General features: G+C 40.7%; 1 long non-coding RNA gene across 1 annotated transcript in view; it reads left to right on the top strand.

The window, feature by feature from the left end:
* The first annotated feature begins 13,556 nt into the window (after window positions 1-13,556).
* Window positions 13,557-19,945, top strand: part of LOC121026109 (uncharacterized) — a 13,121-nt gene continuing 6,732 nt past the window's right edge. The window contains exon 1 of the long non-coding RNA XR_005788269.1: window positions 13,557-13,762. This is a non-coding gene — a long non-coding RNA (uncharacterized LOC121026109). The remainder of the gene's footprint in view (window positions 13,763-19,945) is intronic.

The following is a 19,945-nucleotide window of genomic DNA, read 5'->3' as shown; positions in this document are numbered from 1 at the left end:
GCCCAAAATGGGAACCTGCGTGTCCCCCACGCACCTTCGCAAAAGGAAAAGAGGAGATCTTCTTGTGGTCCCTAGCTAGTGACTTTCCAGTTTCTTCCTTCACTGGTCAGGAAAGGAAACTCAGGAGACCCAGCCTTGGGCAACTTGAGGATTAGAGCAGCAGTTCTCAAAGTGTGGCCCTGGGGAACCTGTGGGTTCCAAGATCCCGTCAGAGAGTGTGTCAAAATTGGTTTCATAATAATAGTAAGACGTCATTGGTCTTTTTCATTCTTGTTGAAAATTTCCAGAGGCGACGTGATGTGGTGTGATGAAGTCACTGCTCTGATGACTAATGGAATGTGTGCTTGTATATTCTATTTTTTATGTTTATTTATTTATTTATTTATTTTTAATTTTTTTTTTCAACATTTATTTATTTTTGGGACAGAGAGAGACAGAGCATGAACGGGCGAGGGGCAGAGAGAGAGGGAGACACAGAATCGGAAACAGGCTCCAGGCTCTGAGCCATCAGCCCAGAGCCTGACGCGGGGCTCGAACTCCCGGACCGCGAGATCGTGACCTGGCTGAAGTCGGACTATTTATTTATTTTTTGAGAGAGAGAGAGAGAGAGAGAGAGAGAGAGAGAGAGAGGCTGAGAATCCCAAGCAGGCTCAGCACTGTCGGCGCAGAGCCAGATGCGAGGCTCGAACTCACGAAACCAGGAGACCCGTCACCTGAGCTGAAATCAAGAGTCAGACTGAGCCACCCAGGTGCCTCATGCTTGTATATTCTTAGATTTCCTGGAATTTCCTAAGGTAAACTATTTGGGTTCTTCAGTAATTTTCCCCTCTATATTTGTAATTTTTAGAATTAACACACTGTTTTCTTTCTTATTTTTTTCCTTATTCTTTCTTAAATCTCTGACCTTCCTTGTGGACACCCACTTCCCCTGCATGAGGTACACTCTTTACAATTTCCTTTAGTCAAGATCTGCTATTGAAATTTTTTCTGTTTTGCTTGTCTACATATGTCTTTAATTCATCTTAAAATTCTTGAAGAGTTTATTTCACTGCTTATAGAATTTGAGGTTGAAAGTTATTTTCTTGCAGCATGGTGATATCAGACTATCTTCTGGCTTCTATTGCTATTGAAAGTTGTTGTAATCCTTACTTGCTGCATCCTCTGTGCTTCTTTTTCCCCTTTGCTTTAACTTTTTATTTTGAAATAATTACAAATTTACAGAATGTGTGATGACATTGCTCTCGCGACTAAAGGAATGTGTGCTTGTGTATTCTTGTGTTTAATAGAATTTTCAAAGGTAAGCTTTTTGGATTCTTCAGTAATTTTTAAATGTCCCGAGAGCAGAATGTTTGAGAACGGTTGAATGAGAGTATAGCTGTTTCTTGACTGTACCCACCGGAACAAGTATTCAGCCTTTTGCAGGTAGTTTTTCTTTGACATTCCACCTTCCCAGACAGAGCCCCTGAGGGCTTGCTTTGGCTGCCCTACTTGGGTTCCAGGATGAGTCAAAGAGAAAGCAGAGAAGGGTCCCACAGCGCTCTCCGTCTGTAGAATGAAAGGTTGGACTATCACCAAGTGACCCCTCAAACATCCAACAAGTGATTCTCTGCCTTTGCTAGCAATACCCTGTATGTAAAAAGGAAAGCAAAAGTAAGTTCTTTGTTACCTTTCCCACCCTCTGGGAATGTTATGCATAGTGAGTCACCTGGGAATTTACCAAATGTCTTTCTCAAAGATCTTTAAAAATAGCATTGATTCTCATCTGCCTGAGCTACTTCAGGTGATGTGTTTCCTGACACCATGACACATGGATGATCATCCATAGGCCCTTCCCTACTCCCGGTCTTACTCGTGGGAGGATCGAGGAGAGCTAATTGTGTAAGTATGTGTTTACTGATAACGGTAAATTAGACCTCCATGACTAAGCACTAATGATAGCTGTCCTGTTGAAGCAATAGTACGGCTCTTTTCAGAATAATGCTAGTTTCATTAAAATTTGTTTCATTTTCTATGTATTCTATTTTTTTCCAGTTGAAATTTCATGCTTTTATGCTTCACTTTGCCATTATGGCAAGAGGAGCCCGTTCTTTTTTTTTTTTTTTTTAAGATTTTATTTTTTAAGTAGTCTCTCCACCCAACATGGGAATTGACCTCACAACCCCGGGATCAAGAGTTGCCAGCTCCACCAACTGAGTGAGTCAGGCACCCCCAAGAAGAGCCTATCCTGAAAAGCAGATGGCTACAGAAAAAAAAAAAAAAAACCTCATTGTGATTGTGTTTGTGCAAATGTAGAAGCTTAGAACCCTAAGAAATTTGAATTTTCTTTTGGCGGTGAACCAAGTTAGGCTTTTCCATTGTCAGGAATAGATACAATGGATGACTAACATTACTCTTGATACTGGAATTTATATTTATTTATTTTTAATGTTTATTTATCTTTATTGTGGGGTTTGAACCCACAAACCGTGGGATCATGACCTGAGCTGAAGTCAACCACCTAACTGACTGAGCCACCCAGTCAGTTTGTTTAAAACTGCATAAAGAGGGATTACCTGGAAAATTTTGATTTGGTTAATGAGTCAACAAATCAACAAGACTTATTGTGTCTTGTGCTAGGTACTTGGGAGTTATAAAGGAAGATTCAGTTTTGAAACCAGCCCTCAGGGCATGCAGTTTACTTTTAGAGTTGTGTGTGTGTGTGTAGTTTACTACAGCAGAATTTAAGTTTTGTGAGAAAGAGAATGCCTATAAAACTAAGGAGGTCTTAGTATGGGTAGAGTAGGAGGAAGGGAAACCACCAAGGCGCGTTGTGGGTGTTTTACATTCATTGTCTCATTTGATCTTTACGTGTGTTGTGAAATGGGTAATGTTAGCTGCATCCATCTTTACAACTGAGAAAACTGGAGGCTCAGAGGGTTACACAGTTGCCAAAACTAGGAAGTGATAGAGCTAGGAATGAAGGAATTATGTTGATTTCCATGCCAGAGTGAATGAAGCTGTCAAACCTGCCCTATTGAACTATTATGGAAAGTGTCATGGTTTTCTTCTGTTTATAGAAGTAGTACACACTGATTAAGAAAATTGGAGAATGGCAGAGTTACAAAAAGTTAATAAAAATCCTGTTCGTAGGTTGGTTTTCTTCCAGTCTTTTTGTCTATGTACATGTACACGCAGGACTGATACTCAGTTGGTATATACAGTGTAGTAGATTTAAAATGGCCGCAAATTCATTTCAGCTCCTCCCGTCAAGAGGTAGAGTCTGTTTCCCCACTCCTTGGATCTGGACTGGCTTTGTGACTTGCCTTGACCAATAGAATGCAGTAGAAGTGGTGATATACAACTTGTAAACAAGACCTCAAAAGGTCCTAAAACTTCTGCTCATGCTCTCCTGGGACACTGCTACTGCTATATGAGGAAGCTTGAGCTAGCTAGCCTCCTTGAGGAGGAAAGACCTCATGAAGACAGGGGTCCAGCTGGTAGCCAGCACCAACTGCAAGATACATAAGTGAGGCCATCTTAGGTCATCTAATCACACTTGAGCTCTCAGGTGATTGTGGTCGTACCAGTGACCCTAGGTGAGACCAACAGAAGAACAGCCTAGCTGATCCCAGGCCATGTTATTAACCTGAAGAATCATGAGCCAATAAAATGGTTTTTTTTTAAGTCACTAAATATCGGAGTGCTTTGTTATACAGCAAAGGCTAACTGAAACTAGATGGTTTTGGTTCTTTACATCTGGCTTCCATTCTGATTGGTTGTAGTGTCCGTTCTGACTGGTCTGTGCTTTTTTGCTGTACCTTTCAAAATATTAAAAAAATTACTGTGCGTGTGTGGGGGGTGTGTGTGTGTGTAATAACAACAAATTGGTATCCTATATGTATAATTCCTATCCTTCAGCGTAGTATATTGTCTCCTTAGCTACTACAGCTTTGGAATTCGATTCCCCATCTGTGTGGTCATGTCATTTACTTAACCTGGTTAAGTTACCATTTTTTTTTTGTCTGTAATGAGTAAATAATAAGAATATCCTTAATATGGTTAGTTGTTGTGAGGATTAAATGAGGTAATGCATAAAAAGTGCTCAGCATAGCACCTGGACTGTTAGCTTTATTACTATTAACATTTGTAGTATATTTTTCCATCTCATTAAGTATATTTATTTTTTTAAAAAAATATGATGGCTTCTTAGAATTCCATTCTGTGCAGTTTATTTTACCATTCTCTTGTTGAAGATTTAGATTTTTTTCACTCATAAATAATGCATTGATGAACATCTTTCCATCCAGGTTCAGCCCAGGTTTCTGATTGTTTCCTTAGGAAGATTCCTAGAAGTGAAATTACCAACTAAGCAGAGATGTCATTTTGTTGATCTGAAGCCAGACAAACACTCCAAATTCAGGTCCTCATTACATGAAAGTATAATTTGAGATGACTCCGCAGATGGGCTTGCTCTAGCTAAAATTATCTAAAGTTTGATAACATCTGACATCTGTATTCCACAGGTTATAATACTTGGGATAGACTAGAGTTTGGGTCTTCTCCAGAGGGGGTTTTCTCGCTACATGTGGGCGAAACTTTTTGGGTATGATCAATAAAAACAACTAGCCCCAGGAAAATCCCTTGTTTTGGGCCAAGGTTTTCTTTTATTTTTTTTTATCCTTTTTTTTTAATTTGTGAAATTATCCTTTAGGGCCTGGAAAGCTGTTCCATCTTTAGGGGTGGACCATCAAAAGTGTAAGACTTCTCTTTGTAAATATAAAGTATTACGTTGCTTTAGGCTGCAGTTAAGAGGCTGGTCAGTAATAAGTAAGGTATTAATCAGGACTCTTGTCTGCAAGTACCTGATTCTAACTAGTTTAGGCAAAGGGGGAATTCACTGCTCAGCACAGGGAGCACAGGTCTGACAGGAACTAGAACCTTGTGGTACAGTCTGAAATATACTGAAAAAGAGGGAAGATCGGTGCTTGTAATGGACATCTATTTGTTTCTCAGAAAATCATTTTTTGCTTTTGAATAATTATTTCCCCCCTAAGCCCCAAAAGATGGTTCTCCTTGGTGAGGGGGGAGGAGGCTCCCAATCAGAGCATGCCATCTGCTTTGTCAATATTGTGATCCAAGCCCTGCCAACCAGTGTCTTTTCTCAGTGATGCCAAGAAAGTCCTTCCCTTTCTTCTGGCACATCTGAGAAGATGTGGAGGTCTGAGACAATGACTTTGACCTGCCTGGGAAAGACTGACCCCATTTGAGTTTCTGGCTCTGCATAGCCACAGGTGGAATGGCCTGTATGCTCCCAATCATCTCTGTTGCCTGCTTTTGACCCCCTCACACCCCCACCCCGACCCCCACCCCAGGTACTACTACTTTGCACACTTGTAAGGAAAAAGGGGGCCGAATGGTTAGAAAGTCTCCATTCCATTCACTTCAGAAAAAAGTGGGGATAAGAAGCTCCTCGGCCAAACAGGGGGGGTTGGGAGAGGTAGATACTGTGTGGGAATATGCAGAAATAGGGATGATCATACTTGAAATCCCTGGGGTTGAACTTTAAGACATGTGATATAACTCCTTTTTTTCCCCCTGTCTGGTCATCTTTGTTTTCGTTTTGGTTTTTGTCTGGTGGTCTTTGTGAGAAGGCCAGCGCATTGGCAATTGTGTTAAATCTGCAGAAATCGCCTCTTGGAAACCAGATGTAGAGGCTGAGTGACCTTTAGGCAAAGACTTGGACACATTCCAACTCTCTGAATGTTTATGACTTAAGACTGGTGCTTTTGGCCCAAGGGCCATTGCTGTCCACCATGAACACTTTTTATTTCAAGGTTCCACAATAGCAAGACAGTTATTTGGAAGCAAGTTGTTTTATACCGCCCATTTTGTATCAGTTATCTATTGCCACGTAACAAATGACCACAGACATACTGGTTTATGTTATATACATTTATCATTGCAGTTTCTGTAAGTTGGGAGTCCAGGCGTGGCTTAGCTGGTTCCTTTGATTAAGGCGTCAGGCAGGCTGCATTCTCATGTGGGAGTATGGCCAAAGAAGAATCCACCTGTGAGCTCAGGTTGTAGGCACCGGTAGAATTCATTTCCTTGACTGGGGACTTTGACTTCTTACTGGCTGTCAGTTGAGGCCACCTGTGGTTTCTAGAAGCTGCCTGCAGTTTCTTATCACGTGGGCTTATCCAGTATGGCTGCTTACTTCATCAAGCCAGAAAGGAGAGTCTGTAGAATAGTCTGCTATAAGATAGTGTTTTTTAATTGTGAAAAAACCCCCACATAACATCAATTTTATCATCTTAACTATTTTTAATCATTTTTACAGTACAGTAGTGTTAACTATGTGCATATTGTATGACAAACCTCTAGAAATGTTTCCTTTTGCAAAACTGAAACTCTACACCCATTGAACACCTCATTTCCCCCTTCTCCTAGCGCCTGGTAACTACCATTCTGCTTTCTGACTCTGTAAGTTTACTCTTTAGATACCTCATATAAGTGAATCGTACACTGTCTTTTTGTGACTGGCTTATTTCACTTAGCATAATGTCCTCAAGGTTTATCCATGTTGTAGCCAATGATAAAACTTCCTTCTTTTAAAAAGTTGAGTGATATTCCATTGTGTGTATATACCACATTTCTTTTTTTATATGCAAAGTTTCACAAATTTTATTTTTTTAAGTTTTTATTTAAATTCCACTTGATATACAGTGTTCTATTAGTTTCATGGATGCAATATAGTGATTCAGCACTTCCGTACATCACGTGCTGCTCATCACAAGTGCCCTCCTGAATCCCCATCACCTATTTCACCCATCCCCCCACCCACCTCTCCTCTGGTAACCATCAGTTTGTTCTCTATAGTTAAGAGTCTGTTTCTTGGTTTGCCTCTATCTCTCTTTTTCCCCTTTGCTCATTTCTTTTGTTTCTTAAATTCCACATATGAGTGAAATCATATCTTGTACCACATTTCTTGACACTTAGGTTGCTTCCACTTTTTGGCTCTTCTGAAAAATGGCACACTGAGCATAGGTGTGCAAATGTCTTTTCAAGACCCTGTTTTCAACTCTTTATGATCTTTACCCAGAAATGGGATTGCTAGATTATATGGTATTTCTATTTTTATTTTTTTTTTAATTTTTTATTTTTAACGTTTATTTATTTTTGAGACAGAGAGAGACACAGCATGAGTGGGGGAGGGTCAGAGAGAGAGGGAGACACAGAATCTGAAACAGGCTCCGGGCTCTGAGCTGTCAGCACAGAGCCCGACACGGGGCTCGAACTCGCGGACCGCGAGATCATGACCTGAGCCGAAGTCGGACGCTTAACCGACTGAGCCACCCAGGCGCCCCTCTATTTTTTGTTTTTGAGGAACCTGTCCATGTTTTCCATAGAGGCTGTACCATTTTACATTCCCACCAACAGTGCACAACGGTTCTCTTTTCTCCACATCTGCACCAGCGCTTGTTATCTTCTTGGTTTTGTGTTTGTTTGTTTGTTTGTTTGTTTGTTTGTTTGTTTTGGATAGTGCTCATCCTAACAGGTGTAAGCTGATAGCTCTCTGTGGTTTTGATTTGCAGTTCTCTGATGATTAGTGATGTTGGGCATCTTTTTATATACTTGTGGGCCATCTGTATATTTTCAGTGGAGGAATGTGCATTTAAGTTCTTTGGCCACTTTTAAACCAGGTTATTTTTTTTTTCAATTTTTAATTTAAAAAATGTTTATTTTATTTATTTTGAGAGGGAGAGAGAGAGCACGAGAGAATCCCAAGCGGGCTCTGCACTGCTGGCGCGGGGCTTGATCTCATGAACCATGAGGTCATGACCCCAGTTGAAACCGAGAGTCAGACGTTCAACTAACTGAGCCACCCAGGTGCCCCAGGTTATTTGTTTTTAATTGTTGAGCTATAGGAGTTCTTTCTGTATTCTGGATATTAACATTTTATCAAAGATATGATTTGCAGATATTTTCTCCCATTCCTTAGCTTGCCTTTTCACTCTGCTTATTGTTTCCTCTGACATACAGATATTTTTAAGTTTGATGTAGTCCCATTTGTCTATTTTTGCTTTTGTTGCCTGGCAAGAGAGGGTTTTACATAATGTAACATAATCATGGGAGTGACATCTTATCGCCCTAACCACATTCTCTTGATTAAAAGCAAGTCACAGGTCCTAGCAATATACACGTGGAGAGGATCACACGAAGGCGTAAACACCAGGAGGCAGGATCATGGGGGCGACCTTAAGGTCTGTCTGCACGCAAAGGTCAGTAAAAGCCTATTTTTTATTTAACATTTAACAAACATTTTTTAAGGTCTGTTTCCTGCCAAGCATTGTGCTTGGGGATTATGAAATAAATGTGGCATGGTCTCTGCTGTCCACGGGCTTACAGTTAAACATTACAGGTTCTAGTTATGGGTGGAAGGGATCCAGCCTCCTAGAGAAAAGTGACAGGAACAATCCGAACTGATGGGGCAGATACACGGTGTGTCGCTTGTCCAGTGTGACCTACTTCCTTGAGGCAGCCCTCCCTCTCTCCCCTTCTGGAGTCCTGTCCAAGGGAAGACGATTGCCCACCACTCAGCTGAGGGGTTGAGGCTCTAACTCCTCATAAATACTTAGGAAACTTGCAAAGTACAGTCAGCCATCCTTAGGCCTCCCAAAGTTTCAGCGCTTTGAATCTAGGTATGGAGGTTACTCAATAAGAAGATCATAGGAAATAATTGCCTGTTAGTGCACAAAGTTTTAGACACCCCCTCTTTTCCCTGTGGCCCCTGGGTACATGTAATAGATTTTATAGTTCAAAATCCAGCTTACCAATCTTTGTACCATTCACAAACTGGCAATTAAATGTTAACTGTGAATCCAGAAAATAGAGGATACTTCAAAGAAGGAAAAGCAAGGGCATGAACTCCACCCAAGCAGCCTCTGTGTGACCTGAGGAGCAAGGAACAGACCCACATTAGAGCCCTGATGTGAGTGGATGTTGGGCATGTTCTGGTGGGGACAACAAAGGTTCTTACCTTAGGACTTATTCTGGAGGTGGAGGAGAAGGTGGTGAATCATTCCTTTTGAAGAGATGATGGAGGTAGGAGAAGGGGTGCAAGAAGATCAAAGGGGGACCCAGAACCATAGGATTGGGAGAACTGTAATACATCTTAAGGTCTCCTTAAAAGATCAATTATAGAAGGGTGCTACAGGAGACGAAGAAATGAGATCTGCAGCTAGCATTTCTTAGTGCGTATTATGAGTGGCATGCCTGGCTTGGCATTTTACAGATGTGATTTCCTTTAGTCTCTTTTTGTACTGTTTGTTTATTTATTTTGAGAGAGAGAGCATGAGTAGGGGAGGAGCAGAGAGACAGGGAGAGAGAGAATCCCAAGCAGGCTCCGTGCTGTCAATGCAGAGCCAGACGCAGGGGCTCGAACTCACAAACCGTGAGATCCTGACCTGAGCCGAAATCAAGAGTTGGACGTTTAATCGACTGAGCCACCCAGGTGCCTCTGATTTCATTTAGTCTTTTTGTTTTTTATTAAACATTTTTAAATGTACTCCTGAAATCATTGTTGCACTATATGCTAACTAATTTGGATATAAATTAAAAAAAAAGACTAATGAAAATAGAGAACACAAAAAATATATATATATATTGTACACCTGAAACTAATATAACACTATATGTTAACTATACTCAAATTAAAATTGAAATAGGGGATGAGATCATGCCATTTGAGATAACATGCATGGACCTAGAAGGTATTTTGCTACATGAAATAAGTGAGACTAAGAAAGACAAATACTATATGATTTCACTCATAAGCGGAATCTAAAAAAACAAACAAACAAAAAGCAGAATTGAACCTATAAATACAAAGAACAAACTGATGGTTGCCAGAAAGGGTGTGGGAGGTTGGGCAAAATGGGTGAAGGGGAATAGAAGATACGGGCTTCCAGTTATGGAATGAGTAAGTCACAGCATAAGGATACAGTGGATGATATTGTAATAGCGATGTAATGGGACAGGTGGTAGCTACGTTGTGGTGAAAATAGCACCATGTATAAACCTCTCAAATCATTAAGTTGTGCACCTGAAACTAATGTAACATTGTGTGTTAGCTATACTCAAAAAAAAAAAAAAGAAAAACATCTTTTAAAAATGTTTATTTATTTTGAGAGAGGCAGAGAGAGCACAAGCAAGGGAGGGGCAGAGAGAGAGGGAGACACAGAATCCAAAGCAGGCTCCAGGCTCCGAGCTGTCAGCACAGAGCCTGATGTGGGGCTGGAACCCATGAACCTCGAGATAATGACGTGAGCTGAAGTTGGGCACTTAATCGACTGAGCCACCCAGTCAGGGAAAACTGGGAATGAAATCAGCCATTTATTTTATTTTATTTTATTAAAAAAAAGCCTTTTTTAAATGTTTATCTGTTTTTGAGAGAGAGAGAGAGAGAGCGCACGCGCGCAAGTGGGGGAGGGGCAGAGAGAGAGAGGGAGACACAGAATTCGAAGCAGGCTCCAGGATCTGAGCTGTCAGCACAGAGCCCGACATGGGGCTCAAACTCACGAGCCATGCAATCATGAGCTGAGCTGAAGTTGGACGCTTAACTCACTGAGCCACCCAGATGCCCCTGAAATCAGCCATTTAAATAAAGCTAGCATGGATGAATATAATCTGGAATAGTAAGGGTTAAGAGTTTTTTTTTTCTTCAAAGCCCCCCAACCTCTATTGTTGAGATTTCTGTCATCATAGAAGCATAGAATGGTAGTGATTCACTAGTACAAATTTCTCATCTAATAGCTAAGAAAACTGAAGCCCATAGAGGGTGAAGTACTTGTCCAAGGTCACACAGCTAGAAGGTGGCAGAGTCAAAAATACAAGTGAGGTCTCCTGATTCTAAGTCAAGAGATCTTTTACTATACCTCAGAGGTCTTCTGGCAAAAATGGAAAACTTAAAAACAGACAGTATATTAAATACTGTCCTAAGGCTAGAGTCCAGGTAGAAAATTGTAAACATTCCATACGTTTGGTCCACTTCTCACAAGTTAAGTTTCACTAGCTCATGCTTTGTTTTAATTATGGCAAAGAATGCTTGGTCTTGTTCCAGTCTACTCAGTTTCTTCTTCTTCCTAAGCCTTCTGTCTCTGGTCTCTGCCTTGTGCGCCTCCCCCCCCCCCCAACCCCTGCCCATCCCAAGGACTGATAAGTAGGACTCTGCTGTGTGAATCACAAACACCTACAACTGAGACAAGCACACAATCAACTTGCTAGGAGATCCATGCCACTTAAGAGGCTGCAGGCAGCTGCCCCCATCCAGACTTCTTCACGGGAGAATTCCAGAGGCCACAGAACTTCACATTCATGGGGGATTCCCCTCTGAACATCTTGTCAGTGAGTCTGGGGCATCACAGTATCACCATGCTTTCTGAGATCAGCGCTATCCCAGTACTTTGAAAATGGTCATGGGGGAGGGGAAGAAAAAATAAAGAGGTTAGAGAGGGAGGGAGCCAAAATATAAGAGACTCTTAAAAACTGAGAACAAACTGAGGGTTGATGGGGGGTGGAATGGGGGTGGGTGGGTGATGGGCATTGAGGAGGGTACCTGTTGGGATGAGCACTGGGTGTTGTATGGAAACCAATTTGACAATAAATTTCATGTTAAAAAAAAAAAAAGAAAATGGTCCATAGCCCTGCATTCATGTTATTCCCTTACAGACAGAGCACACACTCCTAATCTGACAGGAGGAGTGGGTTTTCCTATCCAGGCAGGTGACATAGAGAATGCCAGCCTATTGACATGAAGCCAAAGGGCAGTTGGCTCAGTAAGTACTTTTTGGGAGGTGGGGTTGAATGTACTGTGTGGCAGCAAAAGCAGGAAGTTTGAGGCCAGGCAGACCTAGGTGCAAATCCCAGTGCTGCCAGTTACCAGCTGTGTGATTTTGGACAAGATTCTTGAATCTCAGTGTGCTTATCTGTAAAATGGAGTTAGATTGTTTTGTCCTCTCACTATTGTAAATATTAAATGCTGTTGTGAGGGGCGCCTGGGTGACTCAGTCGGTTAAGCGTCCGACTTCAGCTCAGGTCACAATCTCGTGGTCCATGAGTTCGAGCCCCCCTTCGGGTTCTGGGCTGATGGCTCAGAGCCTGGAGCCTGCTTCCGATTCTGTGTCTCCCTCTCTCTCTGCCCCTCCCCCGTTCATGCTCTGTCTCTCTCTGTCTCAAAAATAAATAAACGTTAAAAAAAAATTAAAAAAAAATAAATGCTGTTGTGAAACCCTTTATAGAGTGCTTAGAATATAGCTGGTACCCTCTAAATGTTTATTCCTTTCTGTCTGGCTGGTAATACAAGGAGTATAACAATTTTTAGATTAGGAAGAATAATTGTGAATAGTCCAATAAGAAGAGGGAAGGATTTATCTCTAAACCTATTTTTATCCTGCCCTTACACAGGATCATTCTCTTATTCATTGACCTTTGTCATGAAGCTTTGACCTTCCTCATGAATAGTCACTGTGATGTGATTCAGTTAACATTTGCCAACCAATGAGGCCTTCCCGGTGATCACAGAATCAGGAGTCATCACAGAGGTTGGGTAGTCAGTATTGTAATCCCTATTGTACTCTGCCCAGAGCGTTTTATCTGCTTGGCCAGACATCATGTAGACAAGGTCCAGTCCAGAACACATCACCTAAGATAAATTATTTACAACTCCGCCTCACTTTAAAAGTGGACCTCATCCATGACCTGATTAATATTTCACTATAAACCCCACCTGGAGATTTTTTAAAAAAGAAGCAGCTTGGTGAAAATAGGAGAAAATGTGGAAAAGACCATTATACAGAACATATTCATTCACACAACTTTTTTCCTTTCTCCTTTTTACAGGTATTTTATAGTTATGCCAGATAGAGGGAAATTATGCAGTTACGGTGCTTAGAATCTGGGCAAGACAGCAGACAGAACAATTTCCCAAACTTTCTATTTGGTACCTAGTCTCTGAAACCATGGTTAAAAAGAAAAAGCTGTAAAAGAGCTGTGAATACTGGTTAAGCACTCTTCCTTTAACTTCAGCAACATGTAACCATGAAACACAATGTACGGTTCTATCATTCTCTTGTTCCACTTCCAGATTAATCCAATTCATTGAAAATTCTCTTCAACACGTCCAAGAATCCCAGTGAACCCCAAGGTGCATAAACACAAACCACACCAAGGCACTACACAATCAAATTTCTGAAGAGCAGGGATAAAGACAAAATCTTAAAGATGAGACTAATCACTGGTTTGTCATCAAAAACAATGCAAACCAGAAGATATTAGGAACATCTTTATTTTTTTAAAGTTTATTTATTTATTTTGAGAAAAAGATTGCATGGGAGGAGCAGAGAGCAAGAGAGGGAGAATCCCAAGCAGGCTCTGTACTGTCAGTGCGGAGCCCGACACGGAACTCAAACTCATGAACTGTGAGATCATGACCTGTGCTGAAAGCAAGAGTTGGATGCTTAACTGACTGAGCCACCCAGGTGCCACAGAACAACATCTTTAAAGCATTAAAAGAAAAACACTGTCAACTTCCAATTTTATATCCAGTGAAAATGTTCTTCAAAGATGAAGGCAAAATAAAGACATTTCAGTTAAGCCAAAGCCAAGAGAATGCATCGCTAGTGAGTTTGCACTACAAGGAATGCTAAGGGAAGTTCTTCAGGCTGAAGGAAAAGGATACGAGATGGACACAGGAGTTTACACAAAGGAATGAAGAGTAAATATGGTAAATATTTGGGTAATATAAAAGATATTTTTCTTATTTTTAATATCTTTAAAAGAGAATTAACTGCTTAAAGTGAGAATAATAACAGTATATTAGGGGATTTATAATAATTATCGATATAGAATTTATGAACACAACAGCAGAGATAGGATGCAAATATGTCATTAAAAGATTCTTATGTTGTATGTTAAATGCTGTAACATTCAAAGGTAGACTGTGGTAAGTTTAAAATGCATATTGTAGGGGCGCCTGGGTGGCGCAGTCGGTTAAGCGTCCGACTTCAGCCAGGTCACAATCTCACGGTCCGTGAGTTCGAGCCCCACGTCAGGCTCTGGGCTGATGGCTCAGAGCCTGGAGCCTGTTTCCGATTCTGTGTCTCCCTCTCTCTCTGCCCCTCCCCCATTCATGCTCTGTCTCTTCCCAAAAATAAATAAATGTTGAAAAAAAAATTAAAAAAAAAATAAAAATAAAATGCATATTGTAAAGCTCAGAGCAACGACTAAAAAATGAAAAGGGTGTAGCTCGTTTTTCAGTAGAGGAGATAAAATGGATTCATAAAAAATAATCCAAGGGAAGAGAGGAAAAGAGGGAAAAAGGAACAAAGAACACCTAGGACAAATGGAAATATAGGACTAGTGTCGTTCCTCTGTCAGGTAAGAAACTACCAAAGGAAAAGCCTAAAACATCTGTATTTACCTGTTAAAACAGAGGTGCTATGTTTGGCCAAGATGAGTTGTGATTCTTTGAGGTTGGGCACATTGCAGTCCCAGAATGATATTGGGATTCTGTTAGCAAGCAATTAGAAGGGAATGGCTGTAGGGTAGGTAACTAAAGGTGTCTGCTGGGATTGGTCCTGGAAGTATAGAAAAAGAAGAATCTCAGAGGCCAAAATTGACACTACTCAGCTTGGCACTGTACTAGAACAAGAATACCCCAATGAAAGAATTCCAGCAGCTGAATCTTGAGATGGATCTTTGAGTATTGTGGGGATGGATATATCAGTCTCTCCTTATTCATTTATTTAACAGATTTGTATCGTGTCAGGTATTGTTTTTATCTCTGGAATTATAGCAGTAGAAAAACCAGACAAAGATGTCTGCCCCCATGATGCTTACATTCCAGTGAAGGTATCTTAGCTGAATGCAACAGATTCCACGTTCATCAGTCAATTTTCTGATTATAATTGGATTTATTATGGCCCTCGAACTGTCCCACATTTCATTATGAATTAAGAAATTCGTATTTTTATTTCATCGATCAGTCGCTTGGTTGATGTGACTCTTATTAGGGACATATATTTCACCTTTAGTGAGATGACAAATTGTGTTTTTGACCTGCTTATCTGAGGGCTAGTACTTGAACCATGGTAAATTCAACAAGGCATTTCAACCCTGTGAGCCACTGTGGGAGGCATAAAGCCACACAGCCTTCTCTAGTTAATACCTCAATAGTGCATCTTTCTCCCATTTGGAGAAAGATGTTTAAATTTATTCATTTGTGTGAAAGGGATACCAGAAGGAAATATTAAGTTGTAAGGTTCTAAATATCTCTGAAAAAAAGGAGTGCTGACTTTGAAACACTGTAATTTGTGTGATGTATTAAGAACTAATGGGGTTAAAGTTCCTCCTGCCAGGATTTAAGCTTTAAAAAAGTTTCCTGTTGATGGTCATTTAGATTGTTGCTTTTTTTCCTGCCCTTTCATACAATGCTCTTATGCACATTCCTGTATATATCCTTGAGTACAAGAGCAATGATAGAGTATTTACCTAGGACTGGAATGCTGTGTCAAAGGGTTTATGCATGTTCAACTTTATGGAATACAGCCAGATTGCTCCTCAGAGTGATTATGCCAATTCATACCTTCTACTAATCTGTGAATGAGAATTCTTGCCTGCCGTTCTCTGTCCTCACCAACAGTTAATATTTTCAGACTCTTTGGTTTTTGCTTACCTGATAGGTATGAAATGGTATCTTATTATGGTTTGAATTTAATTCATTTGATGTTGATCTTTTCAGATGTTTTTTGGCCATATATTCTTTCTTCTACTTGAATTGCCAATTCATGACCTTGTCCATTTTTTATTGGCGTCTTTACCTTTTTCTTATTCATTTTTAGTAACCCTTTTATATAATTTATTATTCTAACTTCTCACCCCTCCTTTTTGTTATTTTTGCTCCAGACATGTACCACATCTGTGGCTAGGATATTTTTCTTTGTTGATAGTGTCTTTGGTTAAAAAATATAGTATCTTTGGTTATATGGAAGTGTTTCATTTATCCATCCATTTTGAACTAAGATTATACTACTGTGTATAAGCAAGTTCCAAATTTTAATATTATCATGGCGAATTTTCCCTATTTTCATGTTTGTGGCTCTTTATATTTAGTGGTTTTAAAAATTTAAAGTCCAGGGCTCCTGGGTGGCTCAGTTGGTTAAGCATCTGACTTAGGCTCGGGTCGTGACCTCACAGTTTGTGGGTTTGAGCCCTGCGTTGGGTTGTGTGCTGACAGCTTGGAGCCTAGAGCCTGCTTGGGATTCTCTGTCTCCTCTGCTCTCTGCCCCTCCTCCATTTGCTGTCTCTCTCTCTCAAAAATAGATAAACATTAAAAAAATTAAAGTCCACTTTTATGAAATAAATACAGCAAATGCAACTTTATTTTTGTAAATATTTGCCTGATATGTCCTTTCTCCTAATCTTGACTTTGACCTTAATGTATCTTTATGTTAATGTCATACTGAGAACAGGCCACTGGGCATGGTACACCCTAGTTGCAGAAAATAAGGGCCCTGTGGCCAGTACCAGCTTATATGTTTATTATTCAGGTTTTGAATTTCATGCTTGCTTCTGTCCCTTCATCACTTACTGCTGTCGTGGTGGACAGGACCAGGGGGTGGATAAGGATGATATGTATGCAAGGATCTAGCCAATAAATGAGACATACTCAGATCCAGTGAAATAGTAATAGGTTCTGAATCTATTTTTGCCAAACACAGTGGAAAGAAGTAGAAATAGAGTTTCCTTATTTCTGGCTTGAGATAGAAAAGAGTCCTAGTTTAGGAAAATTAACATTCAGAGACAGGATTCTGAAATGACAAATTTCAGGACATTTTGTTTGCCATATGTTGGTGGGCCATTTGATGATAACCTAGCAAATTAAGCTAGAACCATATGTCATTACTTTATAATTTACCAAAGTAAAAATAACTGTAGAATACCTTTTTTCCACATGGGGAAACTAACCAGAAAGGGAGAAATATTGGCTGAAGGCCTGTATAAATGCTGAATATGCACATGAGAGGGGAACTTGAGGATTATGATTTGAGGCCCCGTGATCTAGGTTTCTAGATGATTTCTCATTTCCCAGTTTGTTCTCATTTCCCAGTCAATTCCCCTGACTCTGCAGAATTGCCTGATTCTAGCAGTGATTGGTGTTATAACATGGCAGGAATCATGAGACTACTTCCCCAGATCTCCCCATATCATGTTTTTCTGGGCAAGTCTGGAGTACAAGACCACGCCCTCTGGTGGAGAAAGATACCACTCACTGCTATTTGGGAAATGTTTGTTAGTCATCATTTGCTAGCCATTTTAATTTTGGGGGAAAGATATTTAATATCTCTCAATCCTAATGTCTTTATCTATCAAATGGGAAAACTGATCTCCTACAGTTCTTGTGAGGATTAAATAAGAAAGCTGAGCGATAAGTGCCCAGTAAATAATACTGTCCATGCTAGTATTCCCTCATAGTTGAACAGATATTTATTATGTATTTTCTGTATGTTAGGCACCGAGATAAGTAGTCAATACATGGGTGGCTATCATACTGCTAATCCATATTATTGTATAATTAAATTACAGTGTATCCGGCACTGTGCCAGGTATAGGAGCCACAGCAGTAAATAAGATCGAACATTTAAGTCTCTGGATAGGTTTTTCTGGTTCTGTTAGTGAGACTCTTTTCTCCCTTATGAGTTCTCTGGACTTCCAAAGAGATCATAGCCAGATGCTTTCCTGCAATGTGGCAGGTTCTGGCTGACTATGGGACGGAAAGGAGGGTAGAAAAACGTGATCAGGGGCGCCTGGGTGGCGCAGTCGGTTAAGCGTCCGACTTCAGCCAGGTCACGATCTCTCGGTCCGTGAGTTCGAGCCCCGCGTCGGGCTCTGGGCTGATGGCTCAGAGCCTGGAGCCTGTTTCCGATTCTGTGTCTCCCTCTCTCTCTGCCCCTTGCCCGTTCATGCTTTGTCTCTCTCTGTCCCAAAAATAAAATAAACGTTGAAAAAAAATTAAAAAAAAAAAAGAAAAAAAAGAAAAACGTGATCAGCCTCTGTCCCTTATAGGCAGGTGGGAAAGAAGCTGCTCACGATGGGGGTCTTTTGCTTTGCTTTGCTTTGCCTTCCCTTTCCAGAAGAACCTAGCGTACCATGGGGGATGTTCTGCTGTCACAGGAGAAAAGAATATAGACACAGAGCAACACAGACCAAAATGTTCACTCTGGCCCTTGCACAAGAAAGGACAAGAAAGTAGGGGAGTTGTATTTTCCCAGTCCTTAGGGAAAACCCAGCCTTTTGGACCTCTTCCTCTCCTTAGCAAGTGTCAGTCATCCAGTTCCTCCTGGATGAGACAGGCTAGCAGGGTAGAAAAAGACTGAGGATTTCCTGGGGCTTGAATCAGTAGAAGAGGGAAGAAAAGAAAAAAACCCTTATCATGGTCCTCCCTTAGAGAGGATAAGCTGTAAAAAAAATCATACCTTCCTCACTGCCAACGTTCTTGTGCTCTCAGGGACTATAATGCTACAAAGAGTTGCTTTCTTTTTCCCTACTAAGTGTCCTCTTCTGCTAATCAAGCTTTAATAGGAGGCACCAGACTCCAGGAATAGGGGTGGGGATGGGGGGGGGGGGGAGTAGAAAATAACCCTTTACAGTAATAAGAAAAAAAAGTTATTTTTAATTTAAAAAGCATCTTGAAGGGTTTATATTATGCATAGATAATTGATTAAATTTATAATCCTGGGGAGGGTAGCTCTTGAGGTTGACATTTATCTTGAGGTTGACATTGTTCTCTCCTACAATAAATCATCCTTTCTTTCAGTGTGATGGACCCAATCTTTAATTTGAACTCTGAATATGATCTGTAATGTGGATCTTTTTGTTCTTATGTTATACTCATATGGAAGATTCTGAAAGCCCAGTCTAGCTGGTTGTTTAAAGCCTGGGTTAGGACTAAACTAGCCTTTGAAGGTGTGAACATTGCTTAGAGTTCCTCTCCCTCCATGACTAACCCCCTCAAGAGCTGCTTTCCATCTTCCAATCAATAAATCTTAACTAGACCTTGAGAATGAACTATATGCCCAGACTTGAGATTTAAAAGATGACTCCTGCCTTTACAAAGCTTACTGTATCATTGGAGTACCATGATGGACACTTCAAAGTCATCAAAGAAAGAATACAAACAAAGTATAATTAAGTGATAAATTGTCAGATACAGACTTAGTGAAATAGAAGTTTAGAACAATGAAAAGTTAATGATGACTACAGGAGTCGGGAATTCCTCTTAGAAGAAGTAGGACTTCAGTTAGGTTCTGCCAATCCGTAAAGAGAGGAAAGTACTCACTTTCACCAATGGCCAAATTACGGAAAGAGCCTAAATGTCCATTAACTGATGAATGGAGAAAGGAGTTGTGGTTTATATACACAACGGAATACTACTTGGTAATGAGAAAGAATGAAATCTGGCCTTTTTTTTTTTTTTTTTCAACGTTTATTTATTTTTGGGACAGAGAGAGACAGAGCATGAACGGGGGAGGGGCAGAGAGAGAGGGAGACACAGAATCGGAAACAGGCTCCAGGCTCTGAGCCATCAGCCCAGAGCCCGACGCGGGGCTCGAACTCCGGACCGCGAGATCATGACCTGGCTGAAGTCGGACGCTTAACCGACTGCGCCACCCAGGCGCCCCGAAATCTGGCCTTTTGTAGCAACGTGGATGGAACTGGAGAGTGTGATGCTAAGTGAAATGAGTCATACAGAGAAAGATAGATACCATATGTTTTCACTCTTATGTGGATCCTGAGAAACTTAACAGAAGACCATGGGGGAGGGGAAGGGGAAAAAAAAAGTTAGGGAGGGATGCAAACTTTAAGAGACTCTTAAAAACTGAGAATAAACTGAAGGTTGATAGGGAGT

This window comes from Herpailurus yagouaroundi, unplaced genomic scaffold (genome assembly GCF_014898765.1).
Source record: "Herpailurus yagouaroundi ecotype Mexico unplaced genomic scaffold, PumYag 67793, whole genome shotgun sequence".
In the NCBI taxonomy this organism is placed as follows: Eukaryota; Metazoa; Chordata; class Mammalia; order Carnivora; family Felidae; genus Herpailurus; species Herpailurus yagouaroundi.
This window is presented reverse-complemented; position numbering and strand designations above follow the sequence as displayed.